The sequence below is a fragment of the Protopterus annectens genome, chromosome 5.part0 (assembly GCF_019279795.1).
Source record: "Protopterus annectens isolate FY-2018-M chromosome 5.part0, PAN1.0, whole genome shotgun sequence".
NCBI classification, from domain to species: Eukaryota; Metazoa; Chordata; order Ceratodontiformes; family Protopteridae; genus Protopterus; species Protopterus annectens.
The window spans coordinates 399,171,739-399,177,535 of record NC_056735.1 but is presented as its reverse complement, the minus strand read 5'-3'; the positions used below and the strand labels follow the sequence as shown (position 1 = coordinate 399,177,535).

The 5,797-nt window shown below is 37.7% G+C and overlaps 1 pseudogene; it reads left to right on the top strand.

Moving 5' to 3' along the window:
* Nucleotides 1-3,679: 3,679 nt before the first annotated feature.
* LOC122802165 lies at nucleotides 3,680-4,422 on the top strand (annotated as a pseudogene).
* Nucleotides 4,423-5,797: the final 1,375 nt, after the last annotated feature.

Genomic DNA, 5,797 nt, shown 5'->3' with positions numbered 1-5,797 from the left:
TTTAGTGAGTTATCAGCACCTTTAAGGGGGCTGACAAGCAAAGATGTTGCATGGTCATGGTTAGAACAACACCAGACAGCATTTGATAACCACAAACAGCAAACCGCTAACCCGTCTACATTAAGATACTATGATGCCCATAAACTAGTAGTTCTTTCCTGTGATGCTTCAAAGTTCAGTCTTGGTGCAGTTATTCTTCAGTAGGGCAGACCTGTTGCCTGTGCATCTAGAACTCTTACCCAAACTGAAATGCAGTATGCTCAAATTGAGAAGGAATTTTTGGCAATTGTGTTTGCATGTTCGAAGTTCCATGATTATATTTATGGCCGAGCTAACCAGATAGAAACTGATCATCAACCTCTAGTCACTATTTTAGAGAAGCCTATGCATTCCACTCCAGCAAGACTACAAAGAATGACGCTCAAATTCCAAAAGTATCATTTCAAAATGGTCTGTACAAAAGGTAAACTTTTTTAACTGGCTGATACCTTATCCAGATTGCCCAGAAATGACACTGATGTCATGGAAGTGCATCATTTTTCTACCATGAGACTTGATGAGCTGAGAGATCATACAGAGACTGATCCAATTTTGCAAAAGCTCAACCACTTTATCAATGTAGGATGGCCATCAAAGCAGTCCTGTGTACCGCCAGAAGTGCAACCTTACTTTCAATACAGATGGTATCATTTTCAAAGGTCCAAAAGTTATTGTTCTTATGTCCTTACAATATGAATGCATTCAGATTTTGCATTGTAGCCACCCAGGTTCTGATGTTACGAAAAGAAGGGTGAAAGGACCAGTATTTTGGCCTTCTGTATCGAAAGGCATTGATAAACTGCTTTCTTCTTGGTCAGTGTGCAACAGTACTAAGCCACATTTACAAAAAGAGCCACTTAAGATAAGCCAAATTCCTGAATTACCTTGGTCAACAGTAGTAACTGGGTCTATATTAGAAGAGCAAAAGCTGAAAACAGCAAATGCTCTTATGTCGAACTGAAAAAAACAAAACCACAAAATGTTGAATGCATGGAACAGCTATTTTTTTTCCCAGGGAAAAAAATTGCTGCTGGAAAAAAAAATGTGCAGACAAACTACAGTGCCCCCCCCCCCCCCATCTTAAATATACTAACTCCGAGATCGCACCACAGTGGAGGAAATGGCAAAGTCCCGAGAATGGACCAGTGATTTTTTTCCCTTGTTTTGCTTTTTTTAGGTACAACATAAGAGCGTTCGCTGTTTTCAGCTTTCACTCTTCTGATATAGACCATAGTAACTGACAAATTTGAGTGGAACAGTCAACATTACTTAGTGCTGATAGACTCTTATTTGAACTGGCTTAAGATCGATTTGCTACCTAAGCTAATGTCTAGTTCTGTTATTACTAAGATGAAACGTCATTTCTCAGTCCATGGTAGTCCACACAAAGTTATTTCTGACAACGTTTCTTAGGTTACCAGTCAATTGTTTCAGAGATTTGCTAGAATGGGACTTTATCCAGGTTACTAGCAGTCCTGAATATCCACAATCAAACAGCTTTGCTGAACATGTGGTACAGAGTGCAAAGCAATTACTGGAGAGGTCAAAGTGTGACAATACTGATATCTTCTTGAATTTACTCAATCTCAGAAATATAACCCATGACAATCAACTTGGCTCACCTGCTCAGAGACTTCTATCTAGGCAAACCAGAACAACCTTGCCTATTAGTTCTAGTTTGTTGTTACCTAATGCTAAAAACAACAGAGCAATCAAAGCTTAACTTTTTAAGAAGCGTTCTTCTCAGAAGTCCAACTATGATAAAATGAGCAGATTTCTTCATCTGTTAAAAGAAGGAGAGACAGTGAGGATGCAAATGGCGAAAAGCTTTGATCGAATTGGTCAAGTGAGAGGTATATGTACAGAGCCAAGAGCGTACTTAGTGGAATCTGAGGGTATAGAGTACAGGAGAAACCACAGACATCTTCTTCCTCTTATCAGAAACGATATTGCAGCATCGTACCTGTGATAAGACTCTAGATCTCAGAGCAACCCAGAGAATGTTCATACCGAAGAACATGTTGCAGTATCCATTTCCATTCCTGATGATGTCCCAGTTGTCCTCAAAGTTGAACATTCCTTGAAGACAGTCCCTGTTGCTAGATCAAATTCTGACTTTTACGTTACACGGTCAGGTCATATTTCTAGACCTAGTGTAAAATATACAGCAAGTTGGACATAATTGTTTTATATGTGTCTAATTTTGTATAATTGTATGTCAGATAATTAGTTCTATATAACTGCATGTCAAAAATCATTTCTGTAAATTGCATATCATTGGATACTGTTATTTCATATATGGACTATTTCTCAAAGTGGCATGATGTAGATCAGAGCATGCGTATGTACCTTTAAGAAGCATTTCCAGATGTAGCACATGCTATAAATACTGAGCACATGCAGGCAGCAGTGCCATTTTGAGAGAACAGCCACGGTGTTAACATGTATGAGTGTGGTAGTCAGTCTGTTTACAAGTTTTAGGTACAAAGCCACATTTCTGATGTGTTTGTGTGTAATAAAACTGCTTGAACAGTACCCAGAAATGTTCGTCTATTTTATCCTGACCAGACAAGTGGCATCTCCCTCCAACTGTGGCATATTTAACTCATCTAAAAACATTTTCATTTGTATTTTTTCTTGATTTCCATATTTCTCTGCTTTATGCAGATTTTCATAACATTTCTGAAATATTTCTAATACCTCTACAGGATCTCTGGTTATTTTACTTTCTGTTGCCTGAGCCATTGTGCTAAAAGTTTTTGTGCTCTCAGCTCTGGACTTATTATCAAAAAGCAGTTGCTTAAAGCAGTCTTTCTAAAATCATGCATATTATTGTGGTAGTCCCTTATGTTCTCTTTAGCACTCTGCAATTGCACCTGTTCTTGTTCTGTTCCACAATACTTTAACCTTTGCATGTCCCTCTAAATAATTCTTGTTACTTCTTAACCATATTTCTTTTTTCTTTTCTTTCCACCCTATTTTTAAACTCCACTTTAATTTTATTCCACTCCCTAACTATATTTTCAGAAGAAATTTCTATTTGCTCTAATAACTCCTAAATAATTTCCAATACCCATTCCTTAAATTCCTCTCTGTTTAACAGATAGGCGGGGAAGTGCCAGTGTATCATATTTATTTCATTATCCTGCTTTTTTTATTTTAGTTATCATTGGTGTGTGATCTGAAATATTTATTAGATATGTATGAAAACTTTCAATTAAATGCACATGTTCCTGTGAAATACACTGTAACTTCTGTCTAGCCTAAGCTGGAGCTCATCTGATGCTGAAATAACAGACTCTGTTGGAAAATCTGTCACTCCCATGCACCAGAGAGAAAAAAAATGCAGTTTGTGTTCAGATGTGGGTGCAGACCATTCGTGCAGTCACAGACAGTTATGACAGTCCCTTAAACAGAAGTTTCAAGATGCCATAGGGCAATGTTTCCCTATAAAAACTCATGACAGACACTATCCACCATTTGGCTCAATGAGGAAAATTCACTTTGATGAGTTGATTATGGATATGTGCCTTTTCCGATAAAATCTAAACTGGCTCTCAAGTGACACTTAATTAAATGCTATACAAAGAATAAAGAGTGCATTAACAAAGAGTCTGGACTTGAAAATGGCAAAAAAAGGATGATTGAAAGATTAGTAATTCCCTCTTCTTGTACGTGGCTTCACACATGTGAAAGAGACAGCAAAACCTGTTCCAGAAGATGCCATCCAGATCTTTCTCTGGAGCTTGAGACATTACCAAGTGATGATGAAAGTGATTTTGAGTCAGGTGATGAAACAAGGACTTTCTGTGTAAGTTCTAGCAGGATAAGTAGACCCAAATTAGAATTAGATGAAGGATGCAATGAGCAAGAAGTATTAACAAAGTGTAACACTCAGGTTGATTGTGTTCATTGTTGCTTAGTTCCAGATCTTCTGCAAATAAATAATAATCCTTGCTACTGGTGGAGTAATGGATAGATATGCAGCTGAGACTTTGCTAGAAGGAAAACCAGAAGGAACCTTTTTACTGAAAGACTCTGCACAAGAGGATGACCTTTTTTCTGCTAGTTTCAGGTAATATAGTCACCCTCTGCATGCTAAGATTGAATGTGCATGACCCTTGTGTTTTCCATGCATCTAATGTTAGTGGCCTCCTTGAACAGTACAAAGATCCAAACTCATGTATGTTTTTTGAAAGTTTATTATCTGTTCCATTACACAGGACTTTTCCCTTTTCATTACAATATCTTTTCAGAACAGTCATCTGTAGAAAAACTACATATGATGGCATCAACCATCGCCCTGTTCTGTCTTCACTTAAAACTCATTTGAAGGAGTACCATTATAAAAGCAAGGTTAGGGTGCACAGGACTGCCCAATAAAGTCAAACCACAGCCTTAAGGTTGGCTGTGGAGAGGGGTTACTGCTGTCAAGCTTTCAGGTCCATATTAGACTCTAACACTGTTAAAAAACTTTCTCATGTCTTGATTTACCTCCAGTGTGTATACATTCCTTGCCATACATTTTAGAGTGATTTAAAACTTAACAACTGAAAAAATGTTTTCTTTCTCCTCCAAGTGACCATTTGGGTACCTAATCTTTTATACTATTTGTTTTCAGTATTGCACCTTATGTAACTGATCTTCTTCTTATTCTTTCGGCTTTTTCCCGGTTAGGGGTTGCCACAGCGGATCATCTGTCCGCTCATGATTGGCAGTGGAGTTTTACAGTGTCGAGTTGCCAGCCCGGTGCCCAGCCTTCCAAAGAAGACACACACACACGCATACACTCACACCTAGGGCTAATTTAGAGTGTCCAATCCACCTACTGAATGTCTTTGGGATGTGGGAGGAAACCGGAGCACCCAGAGGAAACCCACACGACCACAGGGAGGACATGCAGACTCCGCACAGAAGGCACCCCAGCCAAGAATTAAACCAGAGAACCTCTTGTTGTGAGGCAGCAGCGCTAACTGCTGTACCACCGCGGCCACCCAGCACCTTATGTGAATAATAATAGTCCGAAATATGTAAAGCAGTTGAGATATACTGTTTTGTAGCAGGGAGAAAAACTATACCAATATTTGCACTTTATAATATGTCTAAATTTATTATTTGTAGGCTTTTCTTTGAAAAGCAATTTTGCAGGATTACTGTTTAAACATGAGTACATAGTACATATTTTCTTTAAGTTTACATTTTAAAGTTAATGAGTGCATATTCTATCTATGTAGTATTTATTTGTGCAGAGACTGGCAGGATCTAAAAGAAATCCAGTTAAAAGTGTAAGTTTTACATTTTTTCTTTCTGTAAACTGAACATTTCAGTATGACAGATACTAAACACTGTTTCTTTGTCTGAATGGGGCATATGAGCAATAGCTTTATAAATATATACTGCAACTTATTTATTTTTGCAGTAAAAATTCTAACTGGTTTAACAGAAGTATTCTGTGACTTCTTTAATGCCTGAATTCTGTTAATCGTTGCCATGACATTTTCATTAACATTAGTCAGATTTGTTCTTTTGTGGTTTGATTTTTACAATCCAAATTTCCAAACTTCCACTTCATCTTATGCAAGCAGTAATTTATGCATAGCTCAGGCACAACATCATTTTCATGGGACTGGTGTTGCAAGGAGGAGGAATTTCCATTCATTGAAGGCAGTTTAGTTCTGGAAACTCTTGACCTTTTTACACTGAAAAATTGCTTCATAAGGCTTATCGAATAAATGTTTCCATTTTGATATTAAAGAGA